A 21,693-nucleotide genomic window follows, 5' to 3' on the forward strand; every position below is an offset into this window, starting at 1 on the left:
GCAGTACAGGTTTTCAAAATGTAAGAAAACCAAATCTGGAATGAGGCTGAGGCAAAATTATTCTAACTTAATCTCATAAAGTATCGGTACTGGATCCATTCCAGTCAGGCTTCCACCACGGCCATGGGCAGAGACAGCTCTGGTCACTTTGACAGATGATCTCCAGCAGCAGCTGAACTGAGGTGGCTCAATGCTGCTTATGTTACTTGATCTCACTGCAGTGTTCAACATGCTAGATCATGAGAGCTCTTTGCTTGCTGCCTTGTCGACACAGGGAATTGAGGAACAGTCCTTCTGTAGCTAACCTCATTTCTCCAGGAATTTGGGAGTGATTTCTGACAGTTTCCACTACCACCAAAAGTCCCAGCAGTGGTTCCACGTGCCTGCCATGTTCAGAGGGGGAAAGTAACAAAGAGACAAATGTCTTTTTCTTCCTATAATCACAATTTAATCTACAAAACTCTCAGCCATAAGTAAAACAAGCTTCTCAATACAGCAGTTGAATCAGACCATTGTAAGTTTGTTTCTTCTTTGTTTGCAGATACACCAAGAGACAAGAGCAAAAGAGATCTTTTCCTTCACCCTTAGCTTGAAGGGCCTAGCTTTGAACTGTTTAAGATCTGGCAGAAAGGAAGACCTGCTCAGTAGCCTCTATGGTCCTCTTGTTTCTGGGTTTTGTTTATGGCTGTTTTTATTTATTTTTTTATTTTTAAGAATTGTGAACTGGTTTGGATTCCTGTTGAAGATAAAGGCAAAATGAATGATGTTTCACAATGGGTGTTCTTTATCCAGATGAGCTTTCTCAGAATAAAACAAAAATCAACAGCAAAATATATTTTAGACTTCCCAAGGAATACCATGACAAAACTAACACAATTAGCATAAGATATATTATTCAATAAGAATGGTTACAGTGATCTTGTGTATCTCGCTCTGTGTGTAATAAGTGTCATATAGCTGCTTCCAACTCATGCCGGTGCTATGAATTAATGTTCTCCAAAATGTTTTTTTTATTTCCAAAAAAAAAAAGATCACCAAACACACAGCAGACACCCTGTGAGGTGGGTGAGGATGAGAGAACCCTGATATCACTGCTCAGTCAGAACAGCTCTATCAGTGCTGTGGGGAGCCCAAGATCACCCAGCTGGTTGCATGTGGGGGAGCACAGAATCGAACCCGGCTCACCAGATTAGAAGTCCACACTCCTAACCACTACACCAAGAGATAAAACGATTATACGTGTTATTATTGAAAAGACTAGAAGCAAAGCCTAGTGCACCCAGGAAAGCACCAGGTGCTAGGAGGCCCATCTGGACTGTGGCCTTTGTGCATGCTGGCCACATGGCAAAAGCATAAATCATGGTTTCGGCATCCTTCTCCCCCTGCTTCCCACTCGATCTTAAGATTCAGTGTGGTGGTGTAGTGGTTAAAGAGCGGCAAACTCTAATCTCAAGAGGGGGATCTGATGCCTCTTCCATGTGCAGCCAGCTGGATTGCCAACTTCCAGGGGAGCCGAGAAAAAGAGTCAATATTTGTCTATTTTGAATTGAATAAATAGACTATCACATAGCCAATTATCAATTTGTTTCTCGGCTTCTACTTCGTGTGATCAACAGGTTCTTTTTGAACCTCATGGGGAGGCCTGGGGATCTTCAGGAAATAAAACTGGTCTCCAGGCAGCATCCTCATGGACAGTGGTCCCCAACCTTTTTATCACCGGGGACTGGTCAACTCTTGACAATTTTACTGAGGCCTGGGGAGGGTAGCCCCCTGAGGCAGCAGCCAGAGAAGAGGACGAGGAGGAGCTGTGGCCTGGTACCGACTGATCCACGGACTGGTACCAGTCCCTGAACTGGGGGTTGGCGACCACTGCTCATGGAGAAAACAAGTGCATTTGAGTGTGAGCTTCCTCTCCAATCAACCCCTCCACTCTCTGGATGCAAGAGCGCAGGGAAAAGCCCTCGGCCTGCAGTTGCTATTCTGTGGTCTGGTGTAGGTCTTGCCAGGGGAATTTCACACACACCAACATGCATGTCATCTCAAAGTGCTCATCTGCAAAGTGGAATGATCAGCTCTGAAGGGGGAAAGGGCTGCTGTGGAGGGGAGACTGCGAGGCATTGCACCATCTTGAGGCCCCAGCTCCAAACCTCCAGGATTTTTCCCACCCCAGGGGTCACTAACCTCCAGGTTGGGCCTGGATATCTCCGGGAATTAGAGGTCTTCAGGCTTTGAGAAAGGCCAGAAGTGGGATCTTCAGATCCTAGCTGGAGGCTGACATCCTTGCCATTGTTCAGGCCATTGTTCACTTCATCCATTTAATTATACATTAAATACACATTTGTTCACCTGTTCTTTTGTTGAAGAAGTAAGGTGCATATTCATCACAATAATCTTGCTGCTTTATAAATGTTTTAACTCAGTCATTTCTCTTAATGCTCCCTTTAATCTTGAAACTGATTGATAACATATTAGCAACTGAACACTGACTCCTTCATCTTTGATATCTTGCCAAGACTTAGGACCATTCCGCACCTGGTAAAAAAGGGAAATCCTTACCTTTTGTAAATGCCATATTTTTTGTGTTTTGCATGACATCTGCAAACCGGCAGCTACATCCTCCATTTTTAAGCGTTTGCAGGGAAATCACATAAACTTGATTACCCCTGCCATGTAGCACGAGCAGGATGACACCAGCCAGCAAGCCACAAGCAAAAGGCACATGTATTTCCAAAGTAGCAAAATCTCCAGCTCCAGTGCCCACCCTCAAGCCCACCTCTCTCTCTCTTCATTTGGAACGGGGCTTACTATTAAAAAAAAAACTGCCTGGGGCAACGAATATGTGTACAATCACCCAAGCAGAGAGGGGGAAAAAACTTTTCCCCACCAGTTTACACAAAAAGCATGTCTCCCTCCCTCCCCCCCCAAATAATAATGGGAAAAAATTACTTAATAGTTTCAAGGCTCAGGATTCCAAGAGGGGTGGCAATAAAAAAAGCCCTATGCAACTATGAAAATAAAAGTTCTCCATTTAAATGCCCATGTATCTATGAATAGATTAATAGATGCATAGGTGTTTAAATTTAGAAATTTTATTTTTAAAAAGTTAGCTAGCATTGCAGTCCCTTTACAAAAGGAAGAAAGGTGATTGGCCGTTTGTCTTGATTGACAGGCGGAAGAGAGGAGTGTGTATAGCACATTCCCCTCTTCTGCCATTTCAAGGAGGAGTGCGGAGTAGCAAGACGCACTAGAACAGCAGTTCTCAACCTTTTTGGTGCTGCGACCCCAACGTTGGCAGCAGTGGAGGTGGCCAGTACCCTAGCTCCGTTGTCGCTGCCGCCCACCTCCACCCGCCTCTGCCTACCACCACTGGCAGCCAGCAACAGGGTGACCCCGCAGAAGGGGCCAAGTGACCCCAAATGGGCTGAGAACCACTGTTCTAGAGGGAGGCAGAGGAGCCAACAGGTGAGGAAATCCCAGAGGTACGGGTTTTTTAGCATTAAGCCACTGCACTAGGTTAACACTGCTATTTTTTCTGTGTGGAATGACCCTTAAATTTCCCTTGAACATTTATTATTATGGGTCAAAAATTAATTTTTGTTTCTCATACTCTTATCAATAGGCTTTGATTGGAGACCACAGTGGATTGTTTGGGGGGGCTGAATAAATTCCGATATGGGAACCATATTTTCAAGGATCCATCTCTAATCATATAACTCTTTTCTTGTGCTGAAGTCATTTTGGTTGATTTCTTAGTCCATAAATGATTGTGTAGACCAGTGGTTCTCAACCATTTGGGGTCGCTTGGCCCCTTCCGCAGGGTCGCAGTGGTGGTGGCCAACAGCAGCGGGTGAAGGTTGGTGGTGGTGGTGGCTGATGGTGGTGGCAGGCAGAGGTGGGTGGTGGCCGGCAGAGGCATGGCACTGGCCGCCCCCACACCATCTCAATTGTTGTGTGCCTGTGTGTGCATGCGTACGTGTACTCCGCCACCACTGCTGAAGTTGGGGTGAGGCACCAGAAAGGTTGTGAACCGCTGGTGTAGACCTTCTTCAAAGTCTGCTGATTCCAGTTTTACTATTCTTTGTTTAGGAATTTTAATCCAATCTGCAACCCAGAACAATTTTGCCACTTGTTTGGAACTGCCAAGCCTCTCCACTTTTTCTCATCTTGAAGTATTCTGAAACTTATCCTTGGTTTCTTGCCATTCCATATGAACTATGCCACTCGGTCAGAGTTTTTTCCTCTCACATTGGCAGCACATATACTAAAACTGGAATGATACAGAGAGGTTTTTCCCCCCTATTGGCAGAATTTCAAATAAAAAAATAACTTTTAAAATTTATTTCCTGTAGGGAAATAAAGCTGTTTGATTTCAAATCAGCCACTAAAAGCAACAAGACATGTGCAGAATAGGAACCTCCCCCCAAAGAAGCAAAGCAAAGAAGCAAACCTGAATCTAAGGAACTTCTGTGAGTTAAATCAGAATGCAGAGAAGCCCTCGAAGAGGGAGAAATTTCCTCAAAATGTAGTTACTCTTGACTCCCAGAAGATGGCACCAACACATTTTTACTGAGCAGGGAGTAAAGCTGAAATATAGAGGAGAAACTGCTGAAAATGTTCTTTGCTTCCACCACCAAGAAGTGAAAAGACTGCTTTATTAATAGGCATTAAATACTTGGTCTCAGCTTTATTGCCACTATGCAGAAGGAATTTGATGATTTGTTAATCACGTTCTTGCATGATGACAGTCCCAGTTTCATCCCCTGGTGTCTCTAATGTGAAAGCAGCTCAGGGAGCAAAGGATAAGAAGGACCTGCAAAACAGAAGAGGCAATTTCTTAATTGCACAAGACACAGTGCAGATCTGCTAAAAAGTTGATATAGACTATGTACATAGAATAAAGCCAAATCTCCTAAAACCAATTGAGGTATATGTCCAAACAGAACAAAGTGTCCTAAAAACCTGGAGAAACAGGTTCATAGAGTAAAATACAAATCTGTATAACACCTGGAGAAAAGATATGTCTTCATCTGATATGAAAATATTTAAAGACTTTGGTGTTTTCCACAAAGGGAGAGGCTTGTGTGCTATTCTTCTTGCTGCCATTGCACCAGTGACAACAGAGCTTCCACATGGCAGGGTTCCCTGCAGTGTCCCTGCCCCAGCATCCTCAGAAGCTGCAGAAGTGGGGCAAGGAATGACAATGGCATCAGACTACCTGCCAACATCATGCCCAGACACAAATTCAGGGATCAAACCAGATGAAACCAAGAAAGTCTGTGGTGTTGCCACATTATTTCTAGTGCGTTAGCTGACATCCGATACCATGTCCAGATTTTTGCCCAAATGTAGTGATAGAATAACTTCATTTCCAACCCCACTATTCTGCCTGCTGGAGAAAGAGGCAAGGGTAAGTAAGAAGGCCCAGAGGTTTCTGGTCCCTTTCTTTGCAGAGATGTAAAGGGAAAGGCTTATTTCTGCAACAAAAAGGAGCTAGAGAGTTTTTGTTTGAAATCAAAAGCTGGGAATACAGAGAATTTTATAATATAAATTTTTACTCCAATATGGAATTGCTGAATTAACCCAAAGACACTCCTTTGGTGGCAGGGGAAAGCCTCCTCTATGGTGAGACAGGAAAATGTCAAATTTTCGCACCTGCACATCTTTGCTGGGATCTTTCCCCAAACTTCAAAGCAAGACAAGTTTGGGACGTGAACAGCTGGAGGAAGCTGGGGAGCCGCACAAGTGCACGCCCATGCTGTGGAGAAGCAGGGCAGGGGAAACCTTCTTTCCAATGGCAATCAAGCCCAGGGAGGGCAGATATTTTGATAGAAAAGATATAGGTGCCAGGCAGACATATGTGAACAGGATTTTCTATTTTCAAGGTCCACAGCGAAATACAATTTGTGTCAGGCAGTGGTCTGGGCAGTGCATTTGGCAAAAAGCCCTCCTTACACACAACTCTTTCCTTCCTTGCCTACTGCCCCACTGACTAACTAGCAAGGACGTACAGCTCTAAAAAGGATATGGGAAAACCAAGGCAGTCAGACAGAGTAATAAACCTGACCCAGCCCTCCTTCAACAGTGCCCATAGCATGGAGGAGGGTTGAATTGTTTGCTATGTTCCTTGGGAAAAGCATGCGACTTCCCCTCAATTGGAGTGATCCATGGGCCTTAATAACCCCACTGCATCTTCATCACTCAAACACAGGCATCATTTTAATCTGTAGCATACATTGGTTTTATTGTTTCTGTTTTATCCCATCCTTCCTCAGTGGTGCTCAGGGCAGCCTATGTCATTCTCCCATCCTCCCTTTTATTCTCTGCATTTTGTATAACTTCATAATACCATGTCTGACAATCCTTCTCAAAAACAACTTATTCAATTTCTCAATAAAATGTAGCAATTCTTTTAAAGGGATACCTTCCTCATACTGCTTTTCTTTTTAGAGCAGAAGTAGGAGAGACAAAACCTCCATTATTACCTCAAACCACATAAATCTTGAACAGGGAGGGAGTTCCTGTGATGGAAGTTATGAACAACCTGTTTCTTAGACTAATTGGCATAGGGAATCATCATAAGATCGAAGATAAGCAGCTAACTGGATACCTCAACTCAAATTCTCACATGTAGTGGTTCTTAATAAAAGGAATTAATGCTGCTAAAAAGCCAAGCATACCTAATGAAGTTGGTTCAAGTGGATAGCCATCTTGGTCTGAAGGAGCACAACAAAATTAGAGTCCAGTGGCACCATTAAGACCAACAAAGATTTATTCAAGGCGTGAGCTTTCGAGTGCAAGCACTCTTCCTCAGACTAAATAAACAACCATCATAACTGTTGAGATATAATGCAAAAGCAAATTGTGGCAAATTAGTAAACTGTGTCATAATACCCAAATTAAGCCCATAATACCCAAATTAAGATGTCATATGATGCTAAAACATCTAATCAGTCCTTTTGAGTTCAGTTGTAGTTCACAAAAACATTGGAGAAATAAAAATGTTAAGGTCAATAATTAATGGCAGACACGGTCCCAGTTATAAAAAGAAATAATTAAGAGACTGCTGAAGAAAGCTCGTGGCTTGAATAAATCTTGTTGGTCTTAAAGGTGCTATTGGACTATTTTTGTTGTGCTAATGAAGTTGGATCAGTCTCCCCAGTTTGCTCACTTCCAGGCCCATCCAAGGCCACTTCTTGGCCACCTCTGTGGTTTCCAGCAGACCTGGAGAAAGATGTCCTGTCCCTTTAACAGAGACCTAAGTGTGGAAATAGGCAGTTGAAACTTTGCATGGCATCTAAGTACATAATATCACCTGGCATTTGTTTCCGATCAAGCTGACTGATATTGCAATCCTAGCCTCCCTGTGTGGATGTTCAGAACACAAATCAGAAGAAGTAATATCAGAAGCAGCCCTAAGATGGACCAGAGGCAACAAGGCTCTCATTGTACAGCTCAGGCTGCCAGGCTGTCTATGGGTTCTCCTAGAGAGGAGGCAGAACAACGTGCACAGAACACAACAGAAGCAAATGTGGAAGCCTCCAAGAAGATTTCTACTCTGCCATTATTGTTTGGAAAATCAAGTGTGACATGACAGGTGACTGTCACTACTCATGATTTTTTGAGAGGACCATTCCTAGAATGGTTCTGGGATTGTGAATATTTGACATCCGGTACCTACAAGGGGAACGACCTACAGAGGGGCAAATAAAGCACCAGTAAATATACTGATCACAAGAGAAAAAAACCCAGATTATAGCCATGCCTATTCCATGCTATGTGGTGGGAAGGCCTAGTCTGCCCCTCCCACTATCACTACTCCACCATAACAAGGGGCAGCAGCATAACCTACAGGGATATCTAAAAGCACGAATGGTGTGGCATGAACAAACCACAAGCACAAAATTTGGGTCAATCCCTTCTGGATCAGCTGCAAATGAACAACCAGTTGAACATTCACCAAGTGGCTTACACAGGCTAATTAAGGAGGAATGCAACCAGCCATTAAATTGTGTAAAAATAACCATGAAGTTTGACCGTAAGCATATATATTCAGAAGTGAACCTCCCCCCCGCCCCCCAATTGCTGCCTTTTATTTACAGATGATAGAGAGCCCTTCTCAGCTGTATGGGAAGGCTCTTGGGCAAGTAACAGTTTCTTCTAAATTTCACAGCTATAAAAATGGAAATAATTATCACCTACCTTATTAGAAAGATTTTTTTTACAGGAATACAGCTGTATTACTCTTAACTGCAGCTTTCTCTTGTCCCATGGTCTGTATCCAAGAAGTGTAAGTCCAAAAACATGTCACTGGTGAAAATGCTTTATGCCTTACTAGGAATTAAGCCTGCTGCGGTATAAATACAGCGGGCGCTAGGTGACAGAGAAGGTGTCCACGGGCGGCTGGGCAATGGTACCTGGCTTGGGGGGGGTTCCTGTTGTTGAGCGACCCCCCTCCCCATCCCGAAGACTCACTGGGGCTGGGGCTGGCAGCAGCGTCCTGGAGTCGCAGTGGGCTGCGGGAGGGCATGCGGCCGAGGTGTGGGCACAATGGCTGGGGGTGGTGTTGTCGGCGCAGTGGTCCCGTGTGGTCCCCGTTGCAGTGGCGCCATTTTGGGCCGGGCGTGGAAGGCGTTGGCTTCGCGGCTCCTGATTCGCTCCTCTGATTTTTTATCCCGGACAGAGCCCGCCCTAACTCCTCCCTAATAGCCCTTACTGCTTTATTTAGTCCGCAGCACCCGCGGCGCCACGGGCGGTTTAAAGAAGATGAGAAAAAAAAAGAAATCCTCACCTGACAACAACGAATTGGAGTATTTGTCAAATGGGCGTGTGTATCGAAACCTTAATAATGTAACACTGCTTGCTTCTTGGGGGTTTCATTAAATTGCCAGTCAGGGCTGGATAGTGGTTTGTGTCCCTGTATCTTTAACAGCTTTTAACGAAAGAGAATGAGGTGGCTGGATGGAGTCACTGAAGCAGTCGGTGGGAGCTCAAATGGACTCCGGGGAATGGTAGAGGACAGGAAGGCCTGGAGGATCATTGTCCATGGGGTCGCAATGGGTCGGACATGACTTCGCAGCTAACAACAACAACAACAACAAAAACAACAACATCTTTAACAGCTATGTGGTAAGCAGAAATTCAGTAAGCTGAACATTCCCTGCCTTGAATACATGTTGAAGGACAAAGTCTTTACCAGCTGAATTTCTCCAACCAGGGCAGAGTCTGCACTTACTTTCTTTATTCCATTGTCAATTCTGTTGAATTCAGATCGCTTTGAACTCGGGTCTTCCTCTTCCCCCCCTTCCCCATTGAAACAGGAAAGTCTTCTGCACGTGGTTAGGGAGGCTCAGAAGGTGGGTGGGGGGGGAGCCAAGCCTCTTTCTTTCTTTTCTTAAAGGGGGGGGGGGAGAGGAGCCAAGCAGGGAGCCTCTTTCTTTTCTTGGAGGGGAGGGGGAGAGGATCGAAAAAGGCAGAGGAGGGAGGTAAAATCCAGGACCAACAGAAATTGAGAGAAATTAGGGGCTTCTCCTTTAAGGCAAGCGTGTCACATGACCAGGTGTAGTCTATCATAGATTCTCTACCACTGAGCTTTCTTTCCCAAATAGATATTGAGGATTAAAAGCAGCCTGAGATATCGCACAATAAAGGTAGGGTCACACCGGATCAATCCTTCTTGCTGCAGAAGGAAATTTTAAATCGCCCAAAATCCAAACGGAAATCGCATTCTGTGTAGAGGGCAGGGACTGAATCGATCTGGGGTTGGAATAAAAGCTCCGTGCAGTTTACACCCAGGAAAGAGACAATCCTGGATTTTAATTTTCCTGTGTTTTTATGTTCCCTTTTGCTATTTGATTTAGTGCCCTTTCTTTCAGTACTGTGTGAGGAAAGGAATATACTGAATCAGGAATGGTGAGATGTGGGGCTTCTCATTGGACACTGGTAGAGACTGCCAGGGCAGCTGTCTGACTGGAGCAAAAATAGTAGCCTGAAACCCAAGGGAAGAATTGGGAGACAGTGGTGTACTTCTCCAGCTGCATCCTTCAACAAATGCCAGTGGTAAAAGGGTACCAGAAATGTCATTCCACTATGGGCACTCCAAGCCATTTTCAAAACAACAGTAATGACAGCTGACATTTATACCAGAGACTTCATTCCACATCCGTACATGGGACTACATAATTACACTGCCAATTCATCTGCTTTTGATAAACAGCCTTCCCTGATGAGGCAGGCACTAGCTAGCTGCACAGGTTCAGGAAGTGAAACAGACTACCCTGTGTCAAAATTATACTGTGCTTATCAGGATATGCATCTTACTTAGCTTTATGGAGAACTGGGTGCTCAGCAGAAGACAAAAATCATATACATTGCTGATCTTGGGAAGACAGCTCCACCTCTATTATTGTTATTGTTATTGTTATTGTTATTGTTATTGTTATTGTTATTGTTATTGTTATTGTTATTGTTATTGTTATTGTTATTGTTATTGTTATTGTTATTGTTATTGTTATTGTTATTAAATTTATATCCCGCCTCCCCCCAGAGGCTCTAGTTGAGCAGGAAGGAAAAGGGGGAGAGTGAGAAACTGGGGAAGGGAAAGCCTGATCAGTTCTCTCCATATGCACCTAGCTGAAGTGGACCAGAGAAGATCTCTGTATTACACTGAGAAAATCCCATCAACTGGAACATCATTGAAGGTGGCACATGACCTGGCTTTGATCCACATGGATGGGAAGAGTGCAAATTGGATAAACTCTTCTCCACACATGCTGTCTCCTTGATTATTTAGCTCAGGTGCCAAGGCAAGGCAGCAGACAGAAGTGAGTTGGGTGCTAGGGAAGGCTGGAATTGTGACACGATCAAGTGTAGTTATAAGTGTATAGTTGCAAAGCAACTATAGCTTTGTATGATCCACATAGTCAAAAACTTTGCTGTAATCCATGAAACACAGTTTCTCTTCTGAAATTCTCTCATATGCTCCTGTAATCAATGTAAGGTTACAATATGATCTCTAGTGCCTCTTCCTTTCCTGAATCCAGCTACAACAGTTTGGGATGCTTTAACCCTGCTCCCACCAATCTCACAGTGATTGCCAACTAATGTCGCCACTGAAAGACAAGAGTCTGGTGTCTAATCTGTTCCACATAATATATTTCTAGTAAGGCCTTGGAGGAGGACCGTGTCTCATGGCTTAAGTGCCACTCAGCGCTTAACACCTGTCCTGCCCCTGAGTGCCTCCTCCTCCAACCGGTTTGCCTGTTTGTCCAGCGGCCAGCCAGTTGCCTTCCGTCCCCCACCCCTGACCACCCCCTCCTCCTTCCACTTCCCTCAAAGGCTCAGAGGCTGCAGATCCCTGCCACGTGAGAGCTGCCCCTGCCGGTGAGTTCCCTTCCCGTGGGCTTCCAGCCTGCAGCCTTTCCACTTCCTGGGGGGAGGGAGAGGCCATCTACAGAGTTCTCTCCCCCCCCCCCAATTTAGCACTCATTATATTCCTGACTGCAACGGGCTTGGGTGGGCCTTAGTCTGTACATAATGATGGATCTTGGCAAGATTTGATTTATGCGTATGTATGTGCAGGTGTAGAGCCTCTTGTGGCGCAGAGTGGTAAGGCAGCTGTCTGACAGCTTTGTCCATAAGGCTGGGAGTTCAATCCCAGCAGCCGGCTCAAGGTTGACTCAGCCTTCCATCCTTCCGAGGTCGGTAAAATGAGTACCCAGCTTGCTGGGGGGTAAACGGTCATGACTGGGGAAGGCACTGGCAAACCACCCCGTATTGAGTCTGCCAAGAAAACGCTAGAGGGCGTCACCCCAAGGGTCAGACATGACTCGGTGCTTGCACAGGGGATACCTTTACCTTTACCTTATGTGCAGGTGTGTTGCACACAGGAAAGAAAAATATGCTCACTGCTGTTGAGATCCTTTAAAATGCATAGTAAATGTGCATTGCAGAACCAGAGAGAGGAATACATAGTCATCTAAAAATAGAATACAATAAAAGCAAGAGGGATGCAATTATTCTAGTGTATTGACAATTTGAATTTTGTACCCCACTTCAGATGCTTTAACCGAGCAGCAATGCATTTGTGCAAGTCATATAAATCAATTATAAATGTCAGTATCAATATAAATAAAACATTGCATAGAAATGGGGTAGCCTTCCTGCTCTTCTCTCTTTTTAGAAAGAAAGAAGCTAGAGTGCCATCCTGAAATAGTGCAGTAGAGTATAGCATTGAGCCACTTTTTTCTTTTTTGCCATCAAGTCATGACTGATTTCCGGGGATTTTGTAGGATTTTGAAGGCAAGAGACTTTCAGACGTGGTTTGCCATTGTGTGACTTTGCATAGTGACCTTGGTATTCCACTAAAGCCTCTTTAAAAGTTGCAACGTCACTGAAAGGAGAAGTACAGGGATGAGGGATTTGTCTGTTGTCCTATGCTTGTCCCAGGCAATACTTCAGGTATATGTACTGTAGGACCACAACCATCTTCCACCCAACACCAACAGTAGCAAAAGAGAAGGGGGAGGGGGAGGGGAAAGTAACTGCATAGTGGAAACCCAAAATGGTAGACTTGATGGTATGAATCAATCCTAATGGAAGGACATCCATGGAGCTTTTGTCCACACCCATACTGCACATTGTGAGACAACCTGGCCCTGAAGAAATGGCTGCTTGATCAATTAAACAGCTTAAAATGTCAACAGAAAAACAAAGCAACCGAAAGGGAAGCATAAATAGTTCCCAGCATCCCTCCTAAGCATTGATTTCTAGAGGCAGAGAAGTGCCAATTTAGATTCATTTTCCCTGACCAGGAAGACCCGTTTTCACTAGGTTAAATGCAGCCTTAGGAGACAGGGACAAGGGAGTTAATGTAGGAGTCTGAGACACAGGCTATTGGCGGTTGGCAGGTTGCAGGGGAAGGCCTCAGTCTGAAAAACAAGGACCATTAGCAGGCCAAGAACATTCATCACTCACTCTGCATCTCCAGTATCGACCTCTCTTTCACAAGATGCTTGTTTCATCTGTGTATATCAATGCTCTAGTCGTCAAGGGCCTGAATTAATCCTTCCCCTCTAGACCAACCAAAGCTTACAGCAACTGAGTAATTCCTTGCTTATTACAGAGCAGACATTAGTAATCCATATTCTCCCATATAGAATATTCGTTTTTCTCTGAGGAGAGTTTTGGAATAATTTGGTATTGAGTCTGGTTCCTCACACAGATACAAATCAAACTCTCACATGTAAAAAAAAATGAACATAATTCCTCCTTGTCCAAGAGTTCTCCTGAAAGAAAGCAGGTTTATTTAAAACTACAATATGAAAGTCTCTAGGAACAGAACCTATATCGTGACACTGATTTTTTAAATTTCATTTCATCCTTCTTATTGAAGCACTTTGAGATCATTGTACGTGAAGAGGTATTACAGCATTTGCAGAATCTGTTAAGATGAAAGAGGATGTTGGGTTCTGCAAGTATCAGCCCTTCAGTTATGAAAGGGTTAAGCTGAAGTTTCTGCTAGCTGGTTAGCAAGTTTAGCTTAGGACTAATTAGGTATAGATTCTTCCTGCAAGAGAACTGGAGGTTTTATTCCTAATGAGGAGACCTTAAGATTGACTATTGGCTAATCAATATATTAGAGATGGGACATGCTATTGGGGGGAAATGTCTTTTCCTTTGTTCTTAGGGTTTCCTTTGTTCTCAGAAAAAAAGGAGAGAGAAAAGAAGCAGGATGGAGTAGGCCAAAACTGGAAAGATGAGTTAGACTGTTGTTGTTTTCTTTAGTAGTAAACTTTTTTCAGAAGCTAAACACAAATGTCTTTGTGCTATTTCATTCCCCAGGAATATATTTGCTCTGCTAAATTTTTCCAACAGAGTGTAAAATTAGTGATCAGAAGAATAACATTAAAAAATCAGGTAATTCAGAGAGACTATATATTTAGCCTTTTTATACAAATCATTGTACTGTGTCAGTATCAAATAAGTACTCTGTTATACATATATTTGTGATGGGTTCTTCAGATGACATGCATGCCCTCTGATCGGCCTGGGGGGGGCGCAGAGGGGCTGGAGTGCCATCAAGAAGCACCCTCTGATTAGCCCTCAATGGGAAGGCACTCCATCACAGAGGCTCTTCCCACACCACCCCTCCCTCTTAGACCACGCAGAGCCATCAAGAGGTAAGTTGCATGTCTCCATAACTAGCCAGCATACCTCCTCACCATTGTCAGGAGCTGCGCCAACTGGCTACCTCCTCCATGAAGCCTGCCCCATTGTCCGCTGCCTCCTCCCTGCCTGTGGCATTCCCAGGGGACCTCCAGATTTGCCCTGCCTTCTCATTGCTGGTGGGTGCTGTGAGGCCAGTCTGCCTCCTCCACAGAGGACCGGCCAACCTTCCCCCACTGAGGAGGCAACCAAGGAACCTGGGACCTCTGCACAGGAGGTGCCTGCCCTTCCCATCCCCTCGAGGAGGCAAGCGTCCCTTTCTGTACTTCCCCACCATCGGCAGCAGCCCCATCAGCCACCTCTGCCATGGGCACCTCACCACCATTTGCTTCCTCCTCACCACTGGAGGGGGTGGGGGCTCTGTATCCTCCACTCTTGCAATGAGAGCTGGCAGAGGAGGGTCTACTGCCAGCTCCCAGCCAGGTTTTTCAAAGTGGGCCATGCCCTCCACCCCACTCTCACTGTTCTCTCTACCCTCCTGTGGTGAGATCCGGGGGGGGGGCACTGTTGTCTCCCAGTCTTTTTAAAGTGGACCACCTCCTAGCAATATATAATTCTATACGTTGGCAGCAAATAAAATTTTATTTGGTGTTTTATTACTGGTTAGTAAGTCTACCATTAAGACAGCATAGAACTTACAGAATAGGGGCTGCACTTTCAAATGACATTCAGCAATGTGTAAGCAAATCAACACCAATGCTGTATATAGAACTAGAGAGTTGAAGAGGCCATTCAGGCCATCTAATCTAACTGTCTTCTCAATCCAAGATCAATTTAAAGCATCCCTGACCAGAGTTCATCCAACCACTGTTTGAAAACTGCCAGTGAGGCAGAGCTCACCACCTCCCTAGGCAGCTGATTCCACTGCTGAACTACTCTGACTGTAAAAAAAAAAAAAAACCCTGACCTGATGGAGACTAAAATCCTGCGTTCCTGTTGGACCTAAGTCCAACTCTGTTTTTAACCTCCAAATCTGCCATGATTCTTTGGTACAGAATACCTTTGACTACAAAAAAAAAAAAAGCCACAGGGAATGGGGGAGTGAACTGGCACTTTCCTTTGCCACAGTTTTATGGCATATAAAGGGGAGGGGGGAGGCCAGTACTAGACTGACCTGGTTCCCCAGAGTGTTCCATCCTATGCCCAATTATCCTCCGTTCCTTTCTGCTCATCCAGCGGGCCTGTATGGGAATAGTTTTTTTTTTTTTTTTTTTAATCGCCATCATTGTGACTTAGTCATTGTTTTAATGGGGTTTTAATGGGGTTTTAATGGGGAATTTTTAATGGTTAATATATTGTATTTGTATTAAAATATTGTGAACCGCCGCGAGCCGGTTTCCGAGAGCGGCGGTCATACAAATCAAATAAATAATAATAAATAATAATAATAATAATAATATCCTGTTAACTTGAGCAGGTATTAAAGCAGGTATTGTTAACTTTAGTTGACAAAGATCAGGCAGTATTTTTTTTAGCAAACTTAGGTAGTACATTTCTGGTTCCAACAAATACACACACAAACTCAATCTAAATCAAAAGCATTAATAATTGCAGTCCTTTTGCGACTAGATCTTGCAAGAAAAGAGAGGCAGGCATAGACACTTCTTTTTGGGTACTGATATTAGTTGGCAGGAAGTAAATAATTTTACCCAAAACATCAAAAAGGGGGGGGGGAACACAACAGGATCAAGAAGAACAAAGCAGAACTTTATGTTACTAGAGAATAAGATCTACCAGTGGGGACCTGACTTTGGATACAAAACAAGTGCATGATAACTATCAAGGCACAGATTCTTAGTTCCAGTTAACCCATACAACTCAAAGAAATGCATATGGGCTCTGCTAGGGGTCAAGAGTCTGGGCTGGTCCTCAGAACTGCATATTTGTATTAGCAGCTCCTCAAAGGACAGATATCCAGGACTCACAGCTCTGCTGCAAAGGGAACAATTATAGAGGTTCTCCGGCTCTTTAAGAGAAATTGTCAGTTCATGCTTTTGGTTTGATATAATCATTTAGAACTAAAGAAAATCCATGCACCTAGCAACGCAGAAGACGTTTTATCTCCTATACTTTAAAGATTTGCTTATAAATGTCCACGTTTGATAAAATAATTAACGGGCTACAACCCAATTAATATTTATCCAGTTTGGGCCAAACTGAGTATGTCTTACGTGTTTGCTGAATGTATTGTCCTGTTATTAGTACAATTTTTTCTTCTGGTGTAATAATATTTTCTGCATTGTTTAACATAGCATGTCTACTTAGGCTTTGTTTCTGATTTCTGCAATCCTGGTAATATTATACTGCTTATTTCCCATCATACTATTTGCATTGAATTATACTGTGTAATCTCCCATGAGTCTACACACAAAAGACAGACTATTTATATCAATAAATATATTCCATATGAGGGCAGCCTTGAACTCCATTTTCCTCTTTCCCAGCTTGTCTTTAAAACGATGCATACAAAAATTCAGCCAAGCAGTCTGCTGTACCTGAAAGCATAAGATGTCCATTCCTAAAGTCTACCCAGTAAAAGACTGGAATTTAAATGCATTGGTTACTGCCCATTTTTTGTTAAAATAAACAAGAGACTAACAACATTTTATCCCATCAAAGACTTTAGCAGAGTAAAGCCCACTTCTTTGGATTCTGTTCACAGGCAGACATTTTATGGAGGATGCATAGAAAAGTAACTAGTAAACATGAGAGTCATATGTTCAAGAGTAAGGCTGGACTCAGATCTAATAAAGAAAAATACAGAAACCATTCACTGATTTGATTAAAGTAGTTTTATTATTATTATTATACAGTGGAAATATTTCTCGACTGCCACTCTCAGTCAAGCCAGCTCATGGCAGTTTACAACAATAAACACAAAATACAACAAATACCCAACAACAAATACCCAATAACCCTCCCTCAACTATTCCGATTCACAGAGCAAAAAGTTAGTTTCTCAGATAGGCTGAGCCCAGGCCATGAATGGCCTTGAAAGTCAGAACCAAAACCTTGAACTTGATCTGGAATACAAGTGGTAACCAATGCAGCTGTCGCAGCACGGGCTGGATCAACTTCAAGATGTTTCTGTGAATACCTCTGCAGCCGCATTTTGTACCAACTCTACTTTCTGGGTCAAACACAGAGCAAGTTACAGAAATCTAACCTGGAGGTGACAGTCACATGGCTCACTGTGGCTAGGTGATCCAGAGCCAGATAGGGTGCTAGTAGCCTCGCTTGGCGATGGAAAAACACCAGTTGGGCTAACTTCATGACCTGCATCGGCATCAAAAGTCACCCCTAAATCTCTGGCGAAGGGCTAGATCTCCAACTGCGCCATGTTCAGGCAGGGAAGGCACACTTCCTGGTCTGTCCCTTTCTTACCCAGCCACAGGACCTCCACCTTGGAACGCTTCAGGTGACTTCAGACCGCCACTGCTCCCAAATATCTGGCAAATGTTTCCAGAGAGAAATTGGGACAGCGTACTGATGACACCCCAAGTCTAAAGCTCCAGGCCAGCTAGGCCAGAGGGCAAATATTGATGTTAAACAGCATGGGGGAGAGTACCACACCTTGCAGCGCTCCACATGAACATTCATAATGGTGCGATTGATTCTCTTCCACTGCACTCTCTGTCTGCAGTTCTGGAGGAAAGAGACCAGCTACTGTAAGGATGTCCCTCAAACCCCCTCAAAGCTCTAGCAAGGCACTCGGCAAGCAGCTTGTAGTTAACATTTATAACGGTTGGGGAGTCTCAGATTTTGTAATTATATTTTACAGCAAGCAAGAAATGTCAGTTTTCCATTGTGACTTTTTAAAAGCGGATTTATTAGATTACAGAGGAAACATTTCCTAGACTTAATAGAGATAATGTTATCCCAGGCTGAAGGGAAAGTTTTCATAATTCCAAGTATGTAATCTTGAATGAGTTAAACTGTACTTTCGGACAAGCTTTAAAATAACCCATCAATCATTATTCAGTCAGATGGGAAGCCTGAGTATAAAATGCTGAACTGTATCTGAAATGCAGCTTTATCATTAATGCTGGCAAACTATTTTCTTCCTCATCTTTGCATCAGTATATTACAGAGTCATGAATGAGATGCCATTTTCATTCTAAGCTCCATTGTCAGTTGATTCTAGCGTGTCTTTATCTACCATGTTTTCTCAAGCTGGCAAAGGTAGAAACAACCTGGTAAAAAGGTTCTGGATATGTTGTTTCTTTCTGAAAATTCAAAAGGTGAGATTGTGATCAGGACTGGGGGGGATTTGGCAGATGGGAAAAAAGCTGAAAATATAAATGGAGTTTGGCTGCTTGTAAACAGTGAACAAGGGATTTGGCTTATGGTCTGATACGAGATATACTTCTCAGTAACTATGTGATTCTAGGACTTGGGACTGTTGCAGCCTTAAAATGTTAAGTGCAAGAGGCTTGTGACAATTAGAATGGTAGAAAAGAAAAGAGTTTTCCAGTTTGCCAATTGGCTAAGAAACTGAGTTCTGGAACAAATCCACAGATTTCTCCTATTTGTGGGCATCATACAGAATAAACAACCAATAAGAAAATGTGTATTTTTTTGGTATCACCAAGGACTTTGTGCTGCCCAACATTTACCAATTTAGCTAATGATATCGGTAGGGCTATTCCGCACCCAAAAAATATAGTAAAAGGCTTACCTTTTGCTGATGCCATTTTTTGGGCATTTTACACAATGTTGTGAACATCCAGCATCCCAGCAGTAAACTAGTAGCTACATCCTCCATTTTAAAGTGCATGTAGCACGAGTGAGAGGAGAACAAGCAGAAAACATACGCTAAGGAATGTTGTGGAGGCAAAGTAGCTCTATCTCTGCCTCCAGTGCCCATCTACGTCCTCTTCCTTATCCTTTTTCTTCTTTTTTTAAGCAAACTGCCTGGAGCTACAAATATGCATTAAATCATCCAGGCAGAGCAAAAAACCAATTTCCCCACCAGTTAACACAAAGCATACCTTTCTACCCCCCCCCCCCAAATTGAGAATAAGATTACTTTTTTAAAGCTTCAATACTCATAATTCCAAAAGGGGTGGCAGTAAAGTAAGCACTATGCATCTATGATTAGATGCATAGACACAGCAATGGAGAAGTTTTACTTTAAAAAAATTAGCTTGCATTGCAGTCCCTTTAAAATATGGAGAAATGTGATTGGCTACCTGGCTTGATTGACAGGTGGAGGAGAGTCGCATGTATAGTGCATCCCTCTCTTCCGCCATTTCAGTCAGGCATGAGGAGTGCCAAGAAGTGCAAGAAGGTGGCAGAGGAGAGCGAGAGAGCTGGGAGGTGAGGAATGGCTGGAGGTGCAATTTTTTATAGCATTACACCATTGGGCTGGCGTAATGCTATTTTTTTCGATGTGCAGAATGGCCTGTAGTGAAGCATAAGGATAAGCGTTAGCAATAGTGATTGCTGGAACACACATTGCAAAAGTAATTCAGACTGAACCTAGATATATTTAATGAACAGTAAGGGCACATTTCTGCATATTAAAAAAAATATATCGTGCCTCCAGCCATTCCTCACCTTCTTGCCATCTTGCTGTAGCCTGCCACTTTTTCATGCTTCTTACCTTCCACAAGTGCTGCTGGAAATGGTGGAAGAGAACAACATGGTTTATCCGCGACTCTCTTCTGCCTGTCAATCAAGCCAGGAGGCCAATCCCCTTTCTCCTTTTTTTAAAGGTCCCACAATGCCCGCCAATTTTTTAAAATCAATACTTCTCTATTTAAACACCTCTGCATCTAATCATAGATGCATAGTGCTCTTTATGTCACCCTTTATGGAATCATGAGTCCTGAATCTTTACAAAATTAATCTCCTTCCTGAATTGGGGGGGGGGTGCTTTAGAGAGGTATGCTTTGTGTGGCAACTTTTTGGCTTTCCCTGCACAATTGTATGCCTATTCATTGCTCCAGGCAGTTTGCTTTAAAAAAAATCCTGTGTCCAGGAGAAGGGAGAGGGAGGCTGGTGAGAGGGAGGGACATTGTAGGTGGAGATAGCGCTTCTTTGCCTCCATACATTTCCTTGGTATGTAGTTTGCCTCCATATATTTCCTTGGCATGTAGTGTGCTGGGGGAAAGCGCTTTTTAGGTTGGTGAATCTACTTTTTGGGAATCACCAACCTGCACTTTAAAATGGCGGATTTAGTGTGAAGTTTGCTGGCCGGATGTGGGAGGTTGGCGATGTCATGTGAGGCGGCCATAATATAGCATCTTGGGGGGGAGGTAAGTATAACGCTAAATATATGGCGTGCGGAAAGGCCCTAAGTCTCACTAAGTTAAATGGGACTTTCTCTTGGATGATTGCATAGAGCTGAAGTCTTAAATAGAAGCTGAAGAAAAGGAGGCCATTTTGCTCAAAGGAAAAAAATTTGTTATAAGGAGTTGGAAGAGGACACATCCAGACACGTTTCCTGAAAGAAGAGAATAAACATTTTGTTGCTAATAATTTGGAAGCTATAAATATCAAATAGAGATGTAATGGCAGAAGCAAAGGAAAATCAGAAACAGCACAAGAAACACGCATCCTAAACAACAAGTCCAACTAAAACAACCCAAAACAAAGCTTCAGAACTTTTAATCAGGGTCCTGTATATCAGAGGGAAATGTAACAGTCACATGTTTCCATCTGTTTCAAACAGAACAATTCCTGCCAAAACTCTAATTCGCATAACTGTTAATGTCACCTGGACATCCTTGATTTTTAAATGGAGATTGATGGGCACAACCAGCATGCTCCATGTTGTAGGCTGGTGTGAAAACTGGCTTTTGGATCACAAAGATTTGAAGATTCTACAGTGTGCAGCAATACCTACAGAGTCAAAAATGCAGAAGGATACTCACATATAAATGCAGGATCAAGATTTGGCTGTGTCACTGTTTGTGTACATGGAAGAATTAAGTTCCATTCCCCAGTATTGCAGGTTCTGCGTTTCTACCTGTGGCCAGCTCTCCCTCCTCTCTCTTAACCATCTTGGAGCATCCTTGCCGCGACTTCTCAGACGAGTATCAGCTTGCATCTGTTGGGAAGGTACCATCCCAAGCAGAGGGGAGTCCCCAAAGACAATTTAGGGCTGTGCAAAGCAACCAGCGACTAGACGAAGAAAGCAGAGAAGCTTCCATCCTGCTGCATTAATACGAAGCACAACACGCTGCCTCACACTAGATCGTGGGCATTTGTACATTGCAGGCGGCAGAAGGACGTTTTCTGCCCCTGCATGTCATCCCCTTTACCAAATCTTCCACTGGGTCCTCTCCCCAGGTGGATGTTTGCACGTTGGCGTGGAGATGAACGCCGCTCGCAGCCGAACCTCGCTTGCGTTGCCGCCTCCTGAGATTGAGGATTGGATGAGTGGAGGAAGCCGAAGCTCCGATTGGACCCGGAGGGGCAGTCTATCTGGCGGCCTTATTGCAGGCTCGGTTGCACCACAGCGTG

The 21,693-nt window shown here is 43.7% G+C and overlaps 1 long non-coding RNA gene across 4 annotated transcripts; it reads right to left on the reverse strand.

Moving 5' to 3' along the window:
* Positions 1–440: 440 nt before the first annotated feature.
* On the reverse strand, positions 441–21,689 carry LOC143829815 (uncharacterized). Of its 4 annotated transcripts, XR_013228242.1 has the most exons (7): positions 21,102–21,689; positions 8,200–9,076; positions 6,678–6,833; positions 4,673–4,810; positions 4,448–4,583; positions 2,182–2,532; positions 441–736 (listed from the first exon to the last, which is right to left on the reverse strand). It is a non-coding gene; the product is annotated as an uncharacterized LOC143829815 (long non-coding RNA). The 4 variants fall into 4 exon arrangements; XR_013228241.1 differs by having other exon boundaries at positions 4,448–4,810; XR_013228244.1 differs by lacking the exon at positions 6,678–6,833 and having other exon boundaries at positions 4,448–4,810; positions 8,789–9,076.
* Positions 21,690–21,693: the final 4 nt, after the last annotated feature.

This window comes from Paroedura picta, chromosome 2 (genome assembly GCF_049243985.1).
Source record: "Paroedura picta isolate Pp20150507F chromosome 2, Ppicta_v3.0, whole genome shotgun sequence".
NCBI lineage: Eukaryota > Metazoa > Chordata > Lepidosauria > Squamata > Gekkonidae > Paroedura > Paroedura picta.